General features: G+C 28.1%; 1 long non-coding RNA gene across 1 annotated transcript in view; it reads left to right on the top strand.

The window, feature by feature from the left end:
* The first annotated feature begins 815 nt into the window (after positions 1-815).
* LOC147807789 (uncharacterized) overlaps positions 816-23,709 on the top strand; it is a 46,886-nt gene continuing 23,992 nt past the window's right edge. Inside the window, exon 1 of the long non-coding RNA XR_015434908.1 lies at positions 816-1,028. This is a non-coding gene — a long non-coding RNA (uncharacterized LOC147807789). The remainder of the gene's footprint in view (positions 1,029-23,709) is intronic.

Here is a 23,709-nt window from a genome sequence, read left to right as displayed (position 1 = left end):
ATACATCAAACTAATATCATTTTCAAAACAAAAATTATAAAATTAATTTCATTTGTTTTAAAAAAATAATCCGTAAACATACCATGGCATACCGTAATTTTCACAGTAATAGTTAATGTAAATTCATTGAATCACTCTAATTAAATAAGTAATACTGTAAAACTCTTGGTATGATATTTTTTTGTAAAAATAGATTTTACAGTAAAATGGATTTTGCGGATGATGCAGCAATTTCGTCTGGAAATTTTTGCAGTTCCATGCGTCTCCTTAAAGCCCCAAAACAAAAAAACTATACTTATCTTATAGTATTGAACAATACTATTAATTTATGTCGAAGTGTTTTGTAAATACATGGAATTTAAAATAATATTTTAACAGATTGATAACATTGTAATATTTAACAATTTAAGTTTAATTGTTTTTTACCCACTCAAAAACGAATAATTCTTTTCTTGATTTATGTTTGTCCAGCACATATAAATTTCGATCAGAATGACAACAATGAACTAATTTAAGATAACAACAAAGTGTTAAAATCAAAATTTGTGTTAAGAAAAGGAATGGAATAAACTTAAACTAAATTAAAAGATCAAAATATATTTAGTAGATTACAAATAGATATTGTTTTAAGAGAATAAATGAAGGGATATCTAGTTAAATATAACGCAAATATGATTGCAACACATTTCCTTTAGGACTTCATTCGAATAGAGCTGCTTAATATTTTTTTTAATGTTTAAACGGTATTTCTTTCTCTGAGATAAAGATAAACCCGTAAGGTCTCCTGCCGCTAGGGGAAACAATCCGCCCCTTATAGACTTCTGGAGTTACACTCCCGGAGTCAGGATCATTTGGCTTTCCTCTGTTAACGTCGGTGAAACGCACAAGAAAAAGGAAATAGATAACCATGTGCACGTGAGTGGAGAGAATGATCGAACTCATGGACGACCTCAATGGGACAGAAACATGGCTAATAGGAGAATTTCGTCCCACAACAACGGAGGAAGTAAAACTTATGTATTTTCCAGGTAATTTTTGGAATCATGTTCATGTATTATATGCTACTTTTAATATGCGTCCATAAATTTGATTTTAATCAATTAATTTTGGTTCCAATTTACCATATTTTAAATTTGATAATTTGACGTAATACAGGCAAAACAGAATTTCAGAAAAATTGTTTTAAGAACACAAAAATCATGAAATGTGGACATTTTTTCATGTTGTTAGTTCTTAAATTTAAAAAAAAAGTAGGTTTTCATCACAATTAGAACTTTAGTTTTATTTTCTGATTTGATTTTTAAGTGATGTTAAAATTTGTATTGATTTTTTCTCTTTAATTTTTTTCATGTATTTTCAAATATTAAAAGATAAATTTTGAAACTGCATGCATGCAAAATATTAGATGCATCAATTTAATTTGGTTATTGGTAAAGAAACTTGAGTAGTGTATTTTAGGTTTTAATATAATTTTCTTAGAAAAAAGTAATAAAGGTAGAACATTAATATTTTGAAAAAAAAAGGTTACTAGCAAATAATCTGAAAAACATAATAATGCTGGAGAATTTTAAAAGAAAGTTTATATTATAAGCATTTCACGAACTTGGGAATTGTTATAGTATTTATTTTTAAGTAAGAAAAAGCTTATTTTTTAGTTCCTAAATATAAGTTCCTTTTTAAATAAAAAAAAGTGATTAGAATTTACCATATTTAATTTTTTTTTCTTTTATTTCAGATGTAAATTTGCACTGGTTAAAAAAATTTGACATTGAAATTCTATTAAAAATATATCTCCGTAAAAAACAAAAAGCGTATGTACATGAATTTTAAAAATTGTATTCGTTTATAAAATATTAAACATATTTCATATAATATTATATGTTTTCATGAGATGTTTGTAGCTTTGATGCAATTTAATTTTAAATAAGTATTTTTATAAAATGATTAAAAATTCTTTTTTTCTAATTGTAAATACTTTTTGCAAAGAGTGATTGTAATAAAAAGGAGTTCATTTTTTCTGAGATTGAAGATATGTCTCCTAAAAATACTGCTTAAAAACCTTCACAAATATTTTTAACGTGTAATATTATTGCATCGTGAATTATTGTAAAAAATATATGAATTTGGAAATGTAACGATAAAACTGATGCATTGCAGCACTTTGTGCAAACATGCAATGTTCCAGATTAAGTTTTCCAAAGAATTATTTTTTCTTCTTGAGCAGCAAATTTCCTTTCACGGAAAACAGGTTACTCTGCATTCTTAAAATTTAATAGTTTTAGTTAACCATTTGACGCAGAATTTTTACTTAATATATTTCTCATATTTTTTTTCAATACTTTGCAGTAATTTAGGACAAAATGTAATTCATGGTTGCAAAATACAGTACGAAACACCAGTGTCTTTTTCTGCCTTAAAAGTGAAATCTTCCAAACACAACTTATTTCCGAACAATAATTTTTCAAATTTGCACTTATTTGCAGTTATTTAGATCTAATAGAAACAGTAATTCCTTATGGAATATTTCTTTAATTCACAAAATCAATTATTAATAAATTTTTGAATATGAATGAAATTAAAAAAGTACCTAACTACCGTTTTTGGAGTTTATATTCTATTGCAAATATAATACTAAGATTCTAACAGATAATTCTCGTCAAGTATGTTCTTTAAGTGTTTTTAAGTAAGCTTTTTAATTATAATCGGAATTGTACGTGGTGCAATCGTATAAATTTTGTATTTGCTAAATACATTACATTTATAACTACTATTTTCCTTCCTGTTTTGAACTCTTCGTTTTAACCAAATTTTTCGGTTATCCGAGTTAGTCGTGGTTCACATTAATTCGGATAATCGGTACTCTACCGTAAATACATTAATTATGTCGAACTTAATTTTTGGTAGCGTATGCAAACATATTTTCAAACTAATGCTAATTTTTTTTAAAAAAAATAACTGGTTTTACCTTTCACAACAAAATTTTTCTTTTTTTTGCTCTGAAGTATTATCTAATATAACCTTAAAATATTACTAGTTGTACTCCGATTTCAAAAATAGTGCAAAGTTTGATTTTTTTTGAAAGGTATCAAAACAAACTATTCAAAATAGGGCCAATTATTTATTAGGAATATATATATATAATTTATGCGAGTGCACCACATACAATTCCGATTATAATTAAAAAGCTTACTTAAAAACACTGAAAGAGCATACTTTACGAGAATTAAAGAGTTTTTACTTAAAAAAGTCCTTAATCGTTTTTGTGTGTTACATTACTTTGGTGCTATTCTGCAAGAATGCTTCGCCCTTTTTTTAGGAAAGGTTGGTGTCGCCTTTTAGTTGATCTGTATATCTAATAGCACTTTCGATAGCTTTAGTCTATCTGTGTGAGAGATTTTATATGTTCATCTTCATTGTCACTACCTTCATCATCTTCGCTAGATTCATTTTCTGTAATGATGATATTTACGATCATTTCAACGGTAGTCTCGTGTTCTTTGTCAGCTTGTTTTCCGGAGTGTTTGGTACGTAAAATTCAAAATTTTCTTCTGCGGTAGTTTTAAAAATAAAACTAAACTAGAACAAAAAAAATCCTTGTAATGGTTGATAGTTCTGCTGAAGCGGAAATTTGGATAATCGGGGCTCGGATAATTGGGACTATACTATAATTCCATTTCTTAAATTTAATTACTTAATATTCTCCCTCATAGGCGACTAAACCGAAACAGAATTATGTAATTGTAGGTCAAAAATTTTATAAAATAAAATATTGTAAAATAAAATGTTCAAAAAAAGATGTATCCTCTTATTTTTTAAAGAATATCTTCCTTTCAATTGGAAAAGAATTGCGGTTCTTTTATGCTACTTCAAGCGAAAACTATTTATTGCGCTCTGCATTCTTGAAATTCTTCAGAAATTTATTTTCACCGGCGACATCAAACATTGAACAGTTTTATTTTAAAACCGACTTTTATATTGTTAGCTCAGATATTGACACTAAGTTAAAAGCTGTTTTCCGAAGGTAATATTTATTTCGTAAGATGTTTTATTTCCACATCTATTGGAAATACTGTCAGTTATGATCTCTAAATTTTTAAGTAATGTTTAAGACAAGAATGATTTAAATAAGTTTTAATATTGTCCAAAGTGAAATATCAGAATTGTTATTACACTTCTGTTATCAACTTCCGAATAGAAATTATATATTCAAGTTATGTTTAAGAATTTTTTGAAATTTCCTTTTTTGAAATAAATTGTGTCTATTACAGTTGTCTGTTATTTAAGTAATGTTTAAAACAAGAATGATTTAAATAAGTTTTAATATTATCCAAAGTGAAATATTAGGATTGTTATTACACTTCTATTTTCAACTTCCGAATAGAAATTATATATTCAAGTTATGTTTGAGAATTTTTTGAAATTTCTTTTTTTGAAATGAATTGTGTCCATTACAGTTGTCTGTTATTTAAGTAATGTTTAAAACAAGAATGATTTAAATAAGTTTTAATATTGACCAAAGTGAAATATTAGGATTGTTATTACACTTCTATTTTCAACTTCCGAATAGAAATTATAATTTCAAGTTATGTTTTAGAATTTTTTGAAATTTCTTTTTTTGAAATAAATTGTGTCCATTACAGTTGTCTGTTATTTACAGACGGGCAAATCAAGAATGTTTTCAATGCTTTCAAAATGGACATTAATTATTACTTGAAACGCAGAGTTTTAGTTAAAGAAGAATTTGAAATGAATACTTAAATGCAAATTTTATGTTAAAAGTATTTTCGTTTAGAGTAAAACAGCAAAACTCACGTCAATTTTTGCATATAAAAGTTAAATTTTCATGTACTTCTGTTATTGTTTATACTCTAAGGTTGAATTTAAAAAGTTTTTCACCAGTCAGGAAATAAAATATTAATGAGACGACTGAGAGTAAATTCTATATATTCTATATATTCATAAAATCAACAAAAAGGTACATTGCAAGAAGAGGTCAAATAAAAAGAAATATCTAAATAGGGGAGAGCCGGGTAGCCCACTTAAGGAGTTTTGCTTATATTTCTGTATAATATTGAGTAATAATCAATATTTTTGTATGTTTCTATTGTTTTATCATTTAATTAAATAATGCAAAAAGGATAAACCGAAAAATAACTTAAAAAAATAGAAATTTAAAAAAATTGACTACTGTATTCAACATATTTTCAAAACTATTGTTTACCATGTTACCTGCTGCATAAATACTTGAAACTTTAAAAATAATCTTTTTTTAATATAACAATTAATGTCCGATGGCCCATTGACTTGAAAAAATATTCTATACATATGAAATTGACGGTGGGCGGGGGTACCCGACACTCCCTTTAGTTGCGATAGTACGACGTAATTTAAATAAAATGCTTTAAACATAACAATTCATCAAGAAATTTTGAAGCATTGCAAAAAAAAACTATTTATAATACTCTAAATTTTTTGTTTGCTATAAATAATTACAAAATATTAACAACACAAATGCTTATTTACCAGAATTATATGCTGACATTTTCATATTTTATTGCTCGTATCGTTAACTTAATAGGTGCTTTTTACCAGGAAAAAAAAGTGCTTACTTTTTTAATGACTCAATAGTCTGTTTTTTATAAATTGTTGAAATTATCATGTCCATTACGTTGGTATTTATAAAAAAATTAATGATGTTTTAATTGTTAGACCTTATTCTTTTACTTAAAAATGTATTACGATATTACAATACTTAAAATATTTTTTTAATAATAAATTTTGGGTAATATGGTTTATTTATTCAAGATTTTGGCATTTTAATTATCTATTGTTTAATTACATTATTAAAGCCTTAAAATGTTTTAAATTGTCGTATTTAGTCTTTGCAAAATGATGTAAAATATTTAATTATGTTTAATATTTAATAATTTTGATTAAATTTTTTTGAAACTGCATGTAATTTTCATTCTTAAAATTATTTGGTAAATTGTTTGTTTATTATAGCGTTCAATAAGTGAAACATTAATTTTTAAATTAGAGTTCTGAAAGTATCAAATATTTTTATAGATGCTAGTATTCACGTATTTATAAAATAATGCAAAATATTTAATATTATTTTATTTTTTAAAATTTTAATTTTAAGTTGAAAACTTTTTGGCACAGATTAAATTATGCATAGTTTATCTTTTTATTAACATATAAATTCAAATGTAGACGAATTTTCAGAGGAAAAGTTTTTCATAAAAGTAATATTTAGCTATATGAGTAATTTTAAATTTTTTAAATTAATTTGTGAAAATAAATAGTAACAAACCATGCTTGATTATTACTTTGGTACAATAATTTATTCCCAACTCCCTTTCACTAGTTGTAACTAAATGAACAAATGAACAGTGCGCAAGAAAAAAAACAGACCACTCTTGATCTAATGATCGAATTTTTAAGTTCTGGGACTCAATCTTAATGGTTCGTGTGTTTTTAAGTATGGTAATTAATTAGTGCAGTCAATATTTTAAGCTACGAAATCAGGCACAAAAACGTACTTTCTCTGAATAAACATAATTTCTCTTGATTGATTTGGAATTCGGTCTTCCAATATATAGCGATAGCAGCAACCTGGACAAAATATTCCCAATAGTTTAGACAGGATAGCGGTTTAAAGTTAGGACTACTTCATGTTAATTTTACTTTTGCACATTTACTTTAACTTACCTTTGCATCTCTAGAACATTTTAAGCAAATTGAAAAACTATTAAACATGGTTATAAAATTTGTTTTTCCAAACTTAGTTTTAGACAAAATATAACTATTTATTATTCTTTATTATCTTATTTAATAATAGTCGAAAAAGTTTTGAATTGTAAGGTATGCAATTATTTTCATTATTTAAAGGAATATAATTTTATATGGCAAAAACAAAATTTCAAAGAACTCGGTCTAATAGTTGCCGGGAAATCAAATTTTGAAAACTTTTTACTCTTTTTTGTACATTGACCATATCTTATACTATCTTCCCTGTTTTTCGGATGTTTTATTTTAAAAATTTAATCTAAAAATACCTATTATTTCCAATATTTCCACAATTATTAAAATAAAATTTCAAAACTATATGTGCTAAAAAATTAACTACCACACAAATATTTTTTAAATAATATTATTCCCTCTAGTCTAATATTATTCTCTCACTTATAACACGTTCATTAATAAAAATAAGCACGATTATATAAATTCATTAACTCATTTTCTTGATTTAAAAAAGTTTACTCTTTAGAAAACTCAGTTTTAATCAAAAACTGGAAATCAAACGCGAAACACTGTAAATTTTGAGGAAGATTTTTATGCATCCACTCCTTAGCAACGGGTGACGTCATTACTAATCATATGCATTCATTGGATGAAAATCAGATGATATTAATAATCAATTAAATGTAATCATATTAATATTTCAACTAATTAATTGACTTCAGAAGTCTTTTAATATCTAAATTTAAAAATTAGTCTTTATATATGACTTCTTTTGATAAGAAGATTGAAAATTTAATTATTTTTTAAAGTTATTAAAGAACATCTGGTATTGAAATTACTAATTATATTTTTGAAATGAAGGAATATTATTCATTTATAAATTCACATACGTTTGAAAACGTCAATAAATTTAATTTTAAAATATATTACTTCTCCAGAATAATATAAGTAAACAAACTGAAATATAACTGATAATTTAGTTAAATCAAATCATATAATTAAATATTACTTTCAAATTGAAACAAGAAAATTGAATTAGGTTAAAAGAAACTTTTAATTAATTGAAAATTGTAGTCTTTTGAAACAATTTAATTTCAGAAAAGAGGATCAAAAATTGAAGGATATCAGCTTAATAGTTTTACAGAAAATACTTATTGATAAACAATTTATATAAATTTTTATTACTCAGCACCCAATTTATTAAAATTGTTCGGTTTTGCTTTTTTGTATTACTTAGATTAAGTGTATGAAAAAACTTTTTTTCACCACACGAAATATCTTCGATCAGTACTAAAGCAAAGGGTAAATAATTATTGTAATTTTATCAATGACATTGAGTTTAATCACATGAGTAAAAAAGTATGGTAAAAGCTACCACAATAAGGTAAAATTTACCATGCTGCTGGTTCTGTGAGAACACCAAAAATTGGTAATTTTTACAGAAGCGCTTTGATAATTGGACCACAAGAATGATGTATGGTAAAATTACATTATACCTTAGATTATGACATCTAAACCATTTATTCGGTTAAATTTAGTTTTCGATTTTGTATTCTATATGTGTGGTGAAAATAAATATTTCGAAAACCTGATTTTACGATTATGTTTTTTTTCTTCTTTTTCATTTATTATTTCGTTTTACCGGTAATGTTTTCTCATTATGATGCAGTACGGCTATTTTACCAGAATTCTTTTCTCCATCTGTAACAGGGTGTACCTGTTTCTTTTTTTGTGTGATTAGTTTTAGAAACAGAAATAAATGTGTAAAAATTTAAGATACTGAGCTTCTGCCACTCATACGTCTCATTTTGAATCACGTGCGCTAATTATTTAAGACCATTATGTGAACTGTGTTCAATTATTCAAACTACGTGTAAGTATTTAAAAATATAATCATTGTAAATCAGAAGTCATTTTGTATTTTTAACGATTTCAAAATAATTTTTTCAGAAACCAATGATATTTGAAGTATACATTGAAATTTTACCAAAATGTTTTAATTGATGTAAAAATCAAATTGAAATGTCAGCTTTATGAAGTAAAAATGTGCATTAAAGTAATACAAGTCAAACGTCTTGAACATTTTCATGTATATTAAATAGCTTTATACAGGGCTCGAAAAACCACCAGTCCGCCCGTCCTCGGCTGTCAAAAATTCCCCGCGGACAACGAATTTCTCGAATCCGACGTCCGCGCGGACGGCCATTTTCCCGTTAATGTTTGTGATACATTTTCATTTTTTGTTATCTTACAAGAGTCTAGCACCTCACTTCTAAAATGACCCTCTAATCTAGAATTACAGCAACATACTGCGCATGGTGAAATTGATGTTTTCTCTGTCTCCCGTACTGCAGCGGTTGAAAGGGACTTCTCAGAAATAAACTTACAAAAAAAGAAAAAAAAATCCCGTACTGGTCTTAAGCAAGAAGGGTTAAACGCAATTATGAACATCTACCTAAATGGAAAACCCCTTTCAGATTTTTGTGCAGAAACCTCTGTAAATCATTAGCTTGATTGTGGAACTGGGAAACGTCATATTTGATTCATTTAAAAAACACAGTACCCTCGGATAAATTGACATTCCAGATAACTTAACATTTGTCATTTAAATTATTTTATTAAAGAAATACTAGGTTCCTATTAGTAACCTAGTATTCCTTTTATTACTGTATAATGCAATCCTAGTAACTACTAATTCATTGTGCAATTTATATAAATGTTTGTAATAAATAAGAGAAAATTATATTTTCATTTATATAGAAGCGACAGGCTAGTTTCAAAGGAGGACGGGTACATTGTTGGACAAGCCGTCCTCTAGGACGGGTAAAATTTTTCAGTTTTTTCGAGCCTTGCTTTATAACTTATATTAGGTTTTGGTATCACATTGTTTTTATTTATTTGCTGTTGAAAATTTCTATGTAATTTGTTAAAAATGTTTTAATTGATTCACAAATTAAAATTGCAGCTGTGTAAAAAAATATGCATTAAAGTAATAAAAAGTAAACGACTTGAACATTTTTATGAATATTAAATGGTAAAGTATATTTCAGTTTTATATTAATTTGATATCACATTGCTTCTATTTAATTATCCTTATTTCATTCGCCTTATCCTTATTTCATTCATTGTGATACATAAATTACTTTTTACCTATTTTTTTTAATAAAAAAACGCATAAATTATTTGACGCTCTTTAAATGAAAGAGAGACAAAAATTAGCTTAGAACTATTTAAGGAATGAAATGAATGAAAGAAATCAGTTTGAAACTAACTAGTTAATATTGGTAATTATAAATTTTTATTATATTTTCATCCTATTAAATATTCATTAACTTCATTAAAGTTTGAGAAAAATAATTTTTTATTTTATTTCATTAAAAGGTTTAATATTCATTATACTCATGGCATTTCCAAAACTATTGCAGAGATCACTTTTCCACCATTAATTTTAGAACTATTTATACTATGAATGCATCTCAGAACAATATTTTAAAAAAACCAAAAACATTTTCTTTACTTAAATTTAGCAATAATTTTATAAAAAGATTTTATTAAGCAATAATTTTGTGAAACTAAATCTTTTACATCTATCACTAAACTGATAATTTTTAAACAAAAGTGTTTGATAAAAATATATACTATTTTTTAAATCTATTTAAGAGAAAATACACTGGGATGGGCCTTTTAAAGCCCAAGCTTAATTTTGAAAGTAGAAAATGGAAATGACTACTATTATTAGAAAGAAACGATTTTTTCCTTCAACGTTCTAAATCATCATTAAGTTTCGCAACTGACTATTAGGGCATTGAGTTTATTTGAATTTATTGGAACTGTTTTCAGTAACGATGATTATATTTTTAGCCTCATAAGTACATACTTGTAAGCTCTTTCAATTACTTTAAAGTACTACAGTAATGTTTTAGAGCCATTGGATAAGGAGAGCCAAAACTGAGCAACTGTGGGAAAAATACAGATTTTATCGACATTGTCTGAAAATGTTTGAACGTTTATGCAATAGTATTTCTTATTTAGTAGTTAAGTAATAGACCAGGTAATAGCGTAAGAGAAAGCATTTATTATTTATAAAAAATATTTTCCAAAGTAAATTACAATTTGATGAAATTAAACTAAATATTGCTTGCATTTAACGTTAAGTTTGTAATTAAAAAGGAATTTCGTGTCACATAGCAACTCTTATAAATATTTGTAGACGTAGACAAAAAAATTTACAATTTTACACTGAAAAAAAAAACATTGTCAAAGTTGAGACAATATGGATAAAATTATCTTGTTTCTGGTGCTATGAAAAAACACCAAGAAGCTCTGTTATTTTTACTGAAGAACTTTGGTAATGATGTTGGTAAAAAATGTTTCATAATGCGTGATAAAATTTGGTAAATTTGGTAAAATTTGGCAATTTTGTTATGAAACGTTAGAACATGGCATCAAAATCATTTCTTAGGTTAAATATATTTTTCATTTCCTTTTTTACTAAATGTGTGGTAAAAAAAAAACATAATTTTGAAAACCATGTGAACAAAAAAGTATTACCAAATTAAGAAACAAATATTTTAGTTTTTATTACCTGAGTTATGTTTTTGTTGCCATAAATAATACTGTAATTTTATCAGAATGTTTTTTCCTTGTAGCTATTTATTAATGCACTGTGAATTTCCCGAATCAAAGAAATTTATATATATTAGTACTGTAGCATCATACAATGTTTTAGTGTATTCAATGTCTTATAACGTATACGTATGTTTTAATAGATTTAGCACAAAATTTAATTTTTTACTGTTATATTTTTTATTTACTGCACCCTAAATCAGCTTCAATTAATAAAATCAGCTTAATAATTCAGTTCAACAACATCAGACTAAATCAGTTTAATAATTCATTCATCTTGGGTTTTTAACGTATTTTGTTTTGTTTTTATTTGGGAACCGAGTATAGGGAACTAAGGTGGAAAATTACCTGCTTTGTGCTTTAGTTTTTTATAAATTATTTACGGCTTCTAGTGCATTAGATAGGCTTCCTTGCTGAAGTAATGATTTTCACTCCCTCGATAACTGAACGATATTGCTTTGTCAATATTAACTAATCTCATTCTATTGGGTTTTATATTTAACTATTCAATTTAGTTACTTTTTTAATTGTATTTCATTACAGTAGAAGTTCGAATGCTACCTTTTTCTCTTTGCTTCCTTAAATATTTGTGTATATAAAAACAGACCAGTGTTTATTTAGTTTATAATTATTTTGCCAGTAAAATAATGATATAGACGTTTCTTTTTTCATTTTTGCTAAATGTACATCATTGAAATATAATAAATATTTAGCAAAGATAAAAATATATTTGGAATAAAAAGGGATTTATAATATTTTCTTGTTTTCTAGCTTAAAATAAAATACAAAAATAGATTATTTAAGATACTGTTATAAACTAATTTCCACATAAAGCAAAATTAATTGGAAGCTTTAGAAATTCATCCAGAAAAGTGATACTTGGTAACCTCGTTGACAGTATAATTGCAGCGTGATTATGCTAATTACAGAGACGGTGTTTTTGACAAGTTAAAAATTAAAGAAATATACATCTTAGAAATTTCCGAAATTGCCACGAATATTATGAAAAATTTCTCGGTTTGCTTTAAAAATGTTATTTTTTACACATGGAATATAAACGATTTTTATCTTAAATGTGTAATGGCTCCTTTGTAGCCCGGTTTCTTTTTTTTTTACTTTTTCCTTTTTTTTCTTACACCATTTGACTAATTTCTAACATTTTAACCAAGAACAATTCTTCACCGGTAAAAATTAAGAAGAAAAAGAGGTTAAAATTATCACATGTTGAAAAAAAGCAATTATAACTTAAAGATATTTAAGGAAAATATTAATTACAAGGAAGCTTGCCCAACTTTCTTCCTAGAAGTTTTTTCCCGAAGAAAAAAAATAAAAGGAGTTACAATATAAGTCTAAGCCAATCCATAATTTTTATATATTTAAATTATTTATACCATTTAAACTTATAGATGCCATTTTGATGTAAATAATTTTCCGGGATTAAACATATACAAAAAACTTAGATATTTAATAAGTTTTTAAATGCTTTTAAAGTAGCTAATCTGGGGAGAGATTTTTCCTCTTTGATCAAAATCTTTAAAGTCGACGTATTTTATGTATATTTTTGTCAACATCGCTGACAATGCAGTTTTGGAAAAACTTTTCAAACATTAAAAAATAAGTAAAAAACGTTTTCCTTGCTCTGAGGCCGGCCTTTCTTTATATATTTTCATAAACACAGTAGGTCAAGCATATAAAAAGACAAAGTTTAATATAACAGTCATTAATACGAGGGTTGCTATTTATATTTCTGGCCTTGGCAACAGTAAGTGCTGCTAGGCGACCGCAGACGATTTTAATCGAAAGTTTGATATTTTTAAACATAAATTCAGCAGACGATTTACCATTATAGCTTCATTTGTGTTGTTGACAGTAAATTGAAAAGTTCTTTTCTTTCAAAAAATGGAATTGAATCGTGTACATTTTCGTGCCATTATTTTTCATAACTTTCGACGTGGATTGTCAAGACAAGAGTGCTTCGATGAGCTTAATTCTTTATTCAGTGATAAAGCGCCATCCTACAGCACTGTAAAAAGTTGGTATAACGAATTAAATCGTGGTCGATGTTCGATCCAGGACGAATCCCGTGCAGGTCGTGCAAAATCCGTTGTTGTGCCAGAAAAGATCGATGCTGTGCGTGAACTGATAAAGCAAGATCGTCATGTGACGTACCGTGAGTTTGAGGCGTCTTTGGACATTAGTATGACTAGCATCAATAAAATATTGCATGAACATTTGAGCGTAAAAAAAAATTGTTCGCGTTGGATCCCGCATAATCTGACAAACGCTCAAAAAAAGGCTCGTGTCGATTGGTGCAAGAAAATGTTGGAAAAATACGTTCAAGGTACATCAAAGGCTGTGTATAATATCTACACAGGTGATGAATCTACATGGATCTATTCATATGAGCCGGAAACAAAACAGCAATCAACTGTATGGGTCTTTCAAGACGAGGCAAAACCAACAAAAGTCGTTCGAGGAAGAAGCACATCGAAACAAATTATTGCCTGTTTCTTCGGCATTAACGGTCATGTGGCAACAGTGGCGTTAGAGCAACGCAGGACGGTCAATTCCATGGACGGCCATTTGTTTGCCAGAAGTCATCGGAGAAATTCGAAAAAAGCAGAAGAACAGGCGAATCATTTTTCATCATGACAATGCGAGCTCTCACACATCGACTCAAACAAAGGCATTTCTGACGGAGTGAAAGATTGAACTGATGGGTCAACCACCGTACAGCCCTGATTTAGCACCCAATGACTTCTTCTTATTTCCACACATTAAAAATAAATTACGTGGACAACGATTTTCGACCCCCGAAGAAGCGGTTGATGCATTCAAAACGCATGTTTTGGAGTTACCTCAATCGGACTGGAAAAGAGCTTTGAAAATTGGTTCAAACGCATGCAAAAGTGTATTGATCATCATGGAGAATATTTTGAAAAGCAATAAAACCAATTTCGATCCTACAAATTTGTTTTTTCATTATTAGGCCAGAAATATAAATAGCAACCCTCGTACCTGTTAAAAATTCTGAACAGTTATGAAAACAGCTTATTATTTGCAAAAGAAGTAGTATCTCATGTCGCGACACAGCTTTGCTCACAATACATATAAATTTTTAAAAAGATTTTTAAATGCGTTTTTTCTTCAAGATTGTTGCTAAAACATTCTCTTTTTCTCTCAACACTGAGAAAATTGAGATAAAATAACGCCACGGTGAAAAAATGCTCAACCAGAATATGACAAAATTGACCTTATTTATGGATCTACAAAGGCACCAAAAAGCTCGTTAATTGGCACCGAAGCTCTTAGGAAAATGAACAATAAATTATGGTTTTACAATATGAAATAAAATTTGGTGAATGTGTTAATTTTTTTAAAATTTCGTCATGATACCTTAGAACAAGGCATAACAACCATTCATTCGATTAAATTTACTTTTCAGTTTCGTATTTTTTACAAAATATGTAGTAATAAGAACTATTATTTTAAGAACCAAAATGTTTTGCAAGCTACCGTATGAACGGGAAAATTACCAGATAATTTATTTATATATTGTATACTTTTGTTTTATTAACCAGAGTTATACTTGGTATTTTAACAAGAATAGTCATTACCATATAATAAGTTTGCAAGAGTTGTTTTTCTCCGTGGAAGAATGAATAAAATTACATGTTATTAAAAAACGGTTTGTTAGTTTAATAAAGACATATATTGAACTCACTGAGCAGACAAATCAAGAGCAGAAGGCCATAAAAAGATATAAATCATAGAGATATAAATCAGAAAAATATTTATAAATCATAAATATTAGTATCAGAAGTGTAGTGAGAATCAAAAGGTTAATTAGATAAGTAGGAACATCTAAAATAACAAACGCATTTTTATATTCTATGTACTTATTATTATTAATCATATAACAATAAATACATCAATAATGGTATAATTGCTATCAAATTACTTAGTAAATTATTGTGCTTATATTTTGCTACATGGAGAAAAATTACTGGTAAAAGTTTTCGTACTGTATAGTGTAGGAATTTCTGGTAGAATGTTGTGGTAGAAACCATAACCATTTTTAGAAGAAATTAAAGAAACCACAGAAATCCTTTCTGATAGACACCATATACTGGTTGTAAAAACCAAATTTTTCAGTATTTAAACCATTCACTTGTTAATTTTTCTGTTTATACGGTAATAGTTTACCGGAAATTCTGGTTCTCAAAACTATTATTCTTTTTACCACAAATAGTAAAAAATACAAAAAAAGTAAATTTAACCAAATAAGTGGTTTTTATGTCCTGCTCTAAATATCATGATAAATTTACCAAATTTTACCTCATCTACCGAATTTTATCACGTATTATAATAATATATTTTATAGTTAGTCTATAAAAACATATAAAAATTGATCAAAGGACTTAATAAAGTTTCATTTAATTCAATTGATTTTAACCAAAACCATTATAAAAGCGCTTCGGTAAAAATACCTAGCTTTTTGGTGTTCTCAAAGAGGCAGAAACATCGTAAATTTTATCTTATTATGATATTTCTGGCCATACTTTTTTTCTCTATGTAAAACAAAATTTCACGCTGAACTAGAAGGAAAAAAACAATGAATGGAATATTATGTTAATATAATTCTCAAATTCACTCTTGCAAGATTTATTTTAAACCTTATACAATTCAGAATAACTAGATGTTAATTTATTTATATGTATGATAAGAATATTAATAATAATAACCGTAGAGACTCGTATAATATAGATTTCTGGATCAATTAAATACAATGAATTATATATGCTTCACAAATATTCAAAAACGAGATTTCTAAATAAATTTAAATGCCAGGCTAAATCCCGATTCATGCTAATATTATTTCTTTAATAGATTTCAGAAAAGTAATTTTATGTTTGGAATCTCGTTAAAATTTAGAAGATCATTTTGAATTTTAATACGCTAGAATAAAACATTAATAGCTTTAGTTTCAAATTCATGAAGGGTGACAGAACTCAAAACGTATATATTTAAAAGGAATTTAAAACGCAGAAAATGGTAATTGGTAATCTCTAACTTGCTTTGCTTAAATCTATTCCTTTTAATGAAACTTTGTTCTGTACACTTTTAAAACAGCAGCAAAATTCGCTTCCACGAGTAGATTATTTTTAGTTAATATGAAAATTTATGATGTAAATTAATGCATATTAAAAATATTATTTTTTTTGTACGAGTTCATTTTATACGAGTTTTATACGATTTTTTTTTATTCGAGTATTTATTTTTTTATACAAGTTCACTTTCAAACACAATTGCTCTTTAAATATTGTATTTTAAGATTAAGAATGGCAAACTGCATGATTTGTTTAGGCATAATTTAAATGTGCCAAAATATAATAGTATTGCTTTATACTATGAAGAAATAAAACATGCTACTTTTGCTATTGTAAAAAAAAGGGATGAAATTCTTACAATTCGCTTCAAATTATTGTTTTCTTTAAAATATTACATTAAATGAAATATTTAGTAAACATATATTTGATTTAAAAACTTTTTAAGCAAAATAAATGCATGATTTCATGTTTTTGAAACACAATTTAACTGATCGCATTTGAAGTCTAGTTTGAAAGTTTCAAATCAAAGATTTCTATGTTTTTATAAAATTATTGCTAACTTTTAATTACTGAGATTATTTAATATCCACATTCTTTTAAAAGACAAAAAGTCATCCGGTAATTGATCGTAGCACAATTTCAACGAAATTGGAAAGCATCCTTTTTTCAATACGATATATCATGTTGTTTTTATCTCTAATGACAGTTGAACAAGCCAAGCTCACCAGCCATTAGCCTTGTGAATTACGTCAGGAAGGAGCGCTTTTCGTCTGACTTAGAGAGCACCGTTATGGTGAAAGTGAAACTTAGCTTAGAATTCCCCTGATAGATATGACATCTTTACTTATTCTTGGGACCACTTCTATGTTTAGATCTAAATCTAAAGAGGAAGGAAATTTTTCTCTACGTCACGGTACCCATATTACAGCTTTGAGACCAACCAAAAGGATATTCGATTCCATATATTTTACTTTCACATATATCACTTGTGCTTGGCGGGTGCTATTGGCTTTGAGAATCGAACAGAGGCCTTTACTATTAAAAGGACGATGCTCTACTATGGCCCATGATTTATTTTGCATTTAAAATAAGTAATATTATATATTGCTTTCCTAAATTTATTTGATAAAGAATAAAATTACTGTATTACAAAATAAAGTTTCTACAACGCTGCATGAAGAAATAAAAACGAGTACATCTCATAATTCAGTATTAAATGGATTTCTTTACTTCTATCTAGGTACAATTCTAGATATAATAATGACATAAATAATCTCTGTTGAATACAAAATTGTCTAGGACACAAACTATAGCAAAATTTAACAAAAATAATAAAAATGCATCTTTTACGATATTTGTTCTTATACATTAGTGATAATATTCCCCAAAAATTGTGATACATTAAACATTAAATTACTTTAATAATTCAAAAAATTCAAGCTTATTTTTATATTGTCAAATAAAAGTTATAAATATAAGGTCATTGAATATATAATTTGAATAGATTATTAGTTCATTAGTTTGCACAAATCTCATTAAATCATGCAGATATTATTTTAATGTAGATTAGGTTAAAGGCAAAACATAAATTTACCAAGTAAGATTTTACATGTTTTAGTATATTTTAGAGCATCAACTTAATAAAGACTACTTTGAAATAGGAACAAAAATAAAGCGTGGGTATATTTTATGCCATGAGCTTATATACTGCCTCCTCTGAAAATGTACCATAGGGACTGGGGAAGGTAAACACAGTTGTATGAATAAAGTTCTGACGTAATCTAATATGAACTGCGTTGAACGAAAGAGAATGAAAATTAAATGTAAGCTATACAGTTGAAGTGAAGCAGAATGTTCAATATTTATCAGTCTGCTTTATAGAGAGCAGACAACTTGATGCAAATTTTGAAACTCCGAGTCAATGGAATAACACTGGTAGATGAATAAGAAACAAAAGCAAGCGGAATATTTAAATTTTGAATTTCAGCACTGTAAATATCTAAAAATATGAATAATAGATTTGAGAATGATTTTTTTAAAGTCTAAGTAAAAACTCAACACAAATAATGCATGTTTAGAGTCGGGATTAATGATAGTAATTTATTTATAACTTTTGAAACGATTTTCTAATAAACTTGTTTTATAATTAGTTTAATATAAATTTTCATTATAATAAATTAATTTAAATTTATTACAATAATGTGATCATATCGTAATAGATTGAAAGTAATGTACAGTGCGCAAAATAAATGAATAAATAATATAAAAAAATGAACCTCCCTAAATAACGTTTGCTCTAATCATAGGATCTTCACGTTCAAAGACTGAACTTTGATGGTTCGAAAAAGTAACCTTAAATATGCTATTTAATTAGTGTAGACAATATTTTAATTTACGAAGTCATACACAAATATATACTTTCTCTAAATAAGCATGCATTTTTTTTTTACGAGGGACTCAAATTTCTTCAAATCAAGCCACAATTTTTGAAATCTCCATAGTTAGGTCAGAAGAAGTTTGGAAACCTAATGTTGATTTTAACTATCATGCTATTGTTTTTTAAAATTTGATTTCGAAACGTTTCGATTCGAGGCAGTAATGAAACGATATTTTATACCAAGAGCAGAGCGCAAAATAAAAAACGAATTACCCTAAATAACTTTTGTTCTAATGAGAGAATTTTCACGTCCTGGGATTCCATGGTTCGAAAGGGTGATCTGAAATATGCTAATTAATTTGCGTGGAAGATATTTTAAGTTACGAAATCAGACACAAAAACGTACTCTTTCTGAATAAAAATACATTTATTTCGACGGATTGAAATTTCTGCTCCCCCCCCCCATAATACAGGGATGGCCGCAATCTGGAAAATATGGTATAAACGCTAATTATATTTTGATCTAACAATCGGTTTGAATAAAATCTAGATTATTGTGTTCTTTAGACAATAATTTTAACGCCATATCATTTGAAATATATTTTCAACAGTTTTGAAACTTTGTGGAAACGTAGCTGAAAATTGAAAAGCTTTAATAAATTGAATAGGATTATTGCCATTTCTGTTTTAAATATATAAATATAAGCATTAATAAAAGTGACTTTTCTAAATAATATACATACATTATGTTTTTGTTGTTGTTAATTGACGTCGCACTAGAGCTGCACAATGGGCTATTGGCGACGGTCTGGGAAACATCCCGTAGGATGATCCGAAGACATACCATCACAATTTTGATCCTCTGCGGAGGGGATGGCACCCCCGCTTCGGTAGCCCGATGACCTGCGCGCGAGGTCGAGCACTTTACGGTAGCACAGTTTAACAAGGATCAATACCGCACACCCTCGGTCCCTACGCAGACTGATCCAAGTGGTCATCCACCCGCACACTGACCGCAGCCAGTGATGCTTGACTTCGGTGATCTGCTGGGTACCGTGTCTTAACGATCAGTCCACTGCAGGACATACATTAATTATGAGAGTTCAAAATTTTGTGTTTTGCTTTTTTTCATTCGCGTTGAATAGAGGTTGTTTTATTGTGTTCAAATATTTGTGGATTGTACATAAATTCGAATTTGCAAGTATTGTTAACAAAAAGTAAACGATGTTTAAAGTATTCTATAACAATGTTAACAAGAGTTAACAGTGCTTAACATATTACTTAAAAAAAATAATGTTTAATATATTCTATAAAGTATTTATACTAATAAAAATTGAACAAAAACTTTTTTTATTAGATAATTACTTGTTACCTCGGGCCGGGCAAGGTTGACTCAGCCTTTCATCCCTTCTGTGGGTCGATAAATGAGTACCAAGCATGCTTGGGAACTAAACACTGGGGGTTCCGCGTTCGGCTAATCATCTAACCAGAACATCTATCTGCTCCTGCACCCCAGAGCCTAAGGTCAAGAAAACTGAGATGGGCAGAGTAGGCATTAGCCCTTTATGGGCTGTCGCGCTACTGAGTCTAGTTTAGTTACTTGTTATTATACAACATACTTTTGATGTTATTATACAACACAATTAATCTTAAAGCTAGGTGTTAGAGAAAATTTAAATTTCCTTAATGTCATTATGCAGTAAAAATTATTTTGTTTGAACCTCAATACCATCCCGTTTATGCTTAACTCTTTATATTTCAGAATTTTTTTTAAAACTTTTCTAGCCCAGCATGAATGATTAAAAATAATTATTTTCCCTCAAATCTAATACATAGCCATAAAATTATTGAAAAATGATAAATGTAGGTATTACAAAAAACTAGTGAATTATTAATGAAAAAACTGTAATATGCGGATTAAAGAAATTATTTAACGCAAAAATCAACCGAAATGATGTCAAGGTTTTTTTTTTTCTTCATGCGGCGTATTTTATAAATGCTAAAAATTGAAACATGTTTGACTTTGTATACTTTATCCACTGCGATGTAAAGTCAAAAGTAGCAAAATATGGTAAGAGCCATTGTGGCTCAGGGGATAGGGAGCTCGCTTCCCAATGAGGCTACCCGGTTTAGAGTCCTAGGTCGATACGAACTTCCCACCCGGCTCGAACCAACCCCAGTGCTGACAAAAAATATCCTCAGGGGTAGAGGGATCATGGGTTGAAGTCTTCTTGCTATCAAGCTATCCATGGGCGGTTTTCGTGGTTTTTCTTCCAGCGTGACGCAAATGCGGGTTAGTTCCATCAAAAAGCCCTCCACAAAGGCAAATTTTTCTGAATACTTGTTCAAAGAGTTCCAATTGGGTTCAAAATTACAAGGCTATGGAGGTGAACATTGACAGTCGTAAACTTTAAAATTGGGTTGGTATATCAACGATGGTAATAAAGGAATATGGTAAAAGTTTGCAGCATTCCTGGCTCTATGGGAACATAAAAATTCTGGGTAATTTTTATCGGAGTGTTTTGGTAATGATTTTGGTAAAACTAATAATAAAATATGGTTTTATAATAATTGATTAAATTTCAAAATTAAATTTAGCAGATAAATAGTTTTTATGCTTTAAGGTATCATGAAAAATTACCAAATTTGACAAGTTTCTTTTTTTTTTTCTAAGTGTGTGGTAAAAAGAACTATAATTTGGAAAACCAGAATTTCTCTTAAACTTTTATCTTATGCAAGGAGAAAATTACTAAATGGTTTAAATACTGTAAATTTTAGTTTTATAAGCCAGAATTATGATTTTTTTTAACCGGAATAGTCATCACCACAGAGTACTGTAATTTTACCATTTTCTTTCTCAGTGTTTTTATTGATCAAGATCACTTGGAAATTTTACAAAATATCATGTTTCTATTAACAAAATAAAGTAATTCGTACCATTTGTTGCACATTTCGTGATTGCATTAAAAACAATAAATAAAGTGATGATTTAATTAAAAGTAGTTATTGACTCATAAAATAATTCATTAATGTTTTAGTATTTTTACTTAAAATAAACAGCATCCTTCGCATCTAAACATTTTTACACACATTATAAGTTATTTTGTAAACACAAACAATTACATATTCTCAGACATTGCTTTACATTTCAAAGCATTTTGTAATGCATATTTCATTTCAACACAAAGGGAAAAGTTTTCGAATACATTTTATATCTTAGTACCTTTGAAGTTATTTGTTAAAGATGGACTGTTTATTTATTTAAACTAAGCTATTCAAAGTTTTGCTAAAATGCTTAAAATATGGAAGCAAACAAAATTCTATGCAAGCAAAGCTATGTATTAAAGAATTATAAATTGTGAATTATAAAAAAACTATAAGCATTTACATGTACAGAGAACTGAATGAAAAAAAAAAGATTTAAAAATATAATTCAAGTCACAGCTTCTTCTACTGTAATTAAATCAATGGTTCAAAATTAAATCAATGGAGCGAAACATCCCCATTGTTCGAAGTATAAATTAAATAGTGGATCAGTCAGTTTCCGGAAGTAAATGTCATTATAATAATAGAAGACATCTTATCAAGTTTGTGGTTGCAAAAGCTCCATATTTTGATTTTTGTTTATGTTTTTTTTTTGGTAATTTCTTTAAAAATTTTTAAAACGCTTCATAGAATTTACAGAAGAACTACTAAGTTTCAATGGGGGAGTTTGAATTTTTAATTGCTTAAATAATAATACAAGGATATTTAAAAATGATTGATTATCACATCAGCCTTTTTTTCTATCTAGTTGCATCAATCAAAAAAATGAAATATCTCTCTTTTTTCCTATGCATAAATTAAAACCTTTAACCTGTTAAACCTCTTTTACCTGCATGCTCATTTATGCACAAGTGTACTTGCAGTAAAATAATATACTTGCAATAATGATTATGGTAGACCTCCGTTGGAATTTAATTTTTATTTTAATTTGTTATAATTTTTTTTTTGCAATTCTAAAATGATTTCATAGTATTCCGTTTAACTTTTGCTGGATTGAAATGGAAGTGCTTTGATTTTTAATTGTTTGAAAATTACACAATTGGAATATTTGAGAATGATTATTATTTAAGACTGTCTTGTATGAAAGAAAAAGCAATGAATATATTTGTAAATTGTTGTTGTTGCTTATGCCCACTTGACCAACAGAAGCATTAAATCAAGTCCATGAACTTATCCAAAAAGCTCCCAAAGCCATGCACTATTGCAGGAGGGTTGGAGACCAGGTGGCTCTTCTGGCAGCCAATACACGATAGGATGTGGGCAGGAGCAGACTGGTTCACATTGCACTTAGAGTAGGGTGGATAGATAGACCTTAAGGCCCGCAACGTGACGTTGGAATCGAGTGTGTCCGCTTCTAAGTCTGGGAAGCGCTGTTTGGACAAACCTATTGCTTGCCCTGATCAGAGAAAGACCAGGCAGCGAGTTTACACATTGTCCTCTCCCGGGCACTTCTTTGGCACCGTATTTTGAAATTCACCAATGTTGCATTCGCCAAGTCGGGTTTCAAATTTTCTCGCGAAAATCCTCGAATATTAATTCGCGCATGTTTCACTTGCAACATACGATTTAAAAGACGCATGAGTGAACATGAGGTGCGAATAAATTTAGCTGCCTTAAAAGTTTTTGTATATTTTCAGTCTCTTTTTCTTCGGACTTCCTGAAACACCTATTTATTTCTTACTTTTTTGTTTCCTTTTCAGGATAAAGCTTTGTTCTGGGTGTAGGATATATGAGTAGGGTATAGCTTTTTAATTATTTTTATAAATTTATTTCAAATAATTTATGGTGTCTTTACTAAGTATGTGG

This window comes from Parasteatoda tepidariorum, chromosome 6 (assembly GCF_982258835.1).
Source record: "Parasteatoda tepidariorum strain Cologne lab strain chromosome 6, Ptep-v5.0, whole genome shotgun sequence".
Classification (NCBI taxonomy): Eukaryota; Metazoa; Arthropoda; class Arachnida; order Araneae; family Theridiidae; genus Parasteatoda; species Parasteatoda tepidariorum.
Note: the sequence above shows the minus strand (reverse complement) of the source record. Positions and strands in the feature narration are given on the sequence as shown.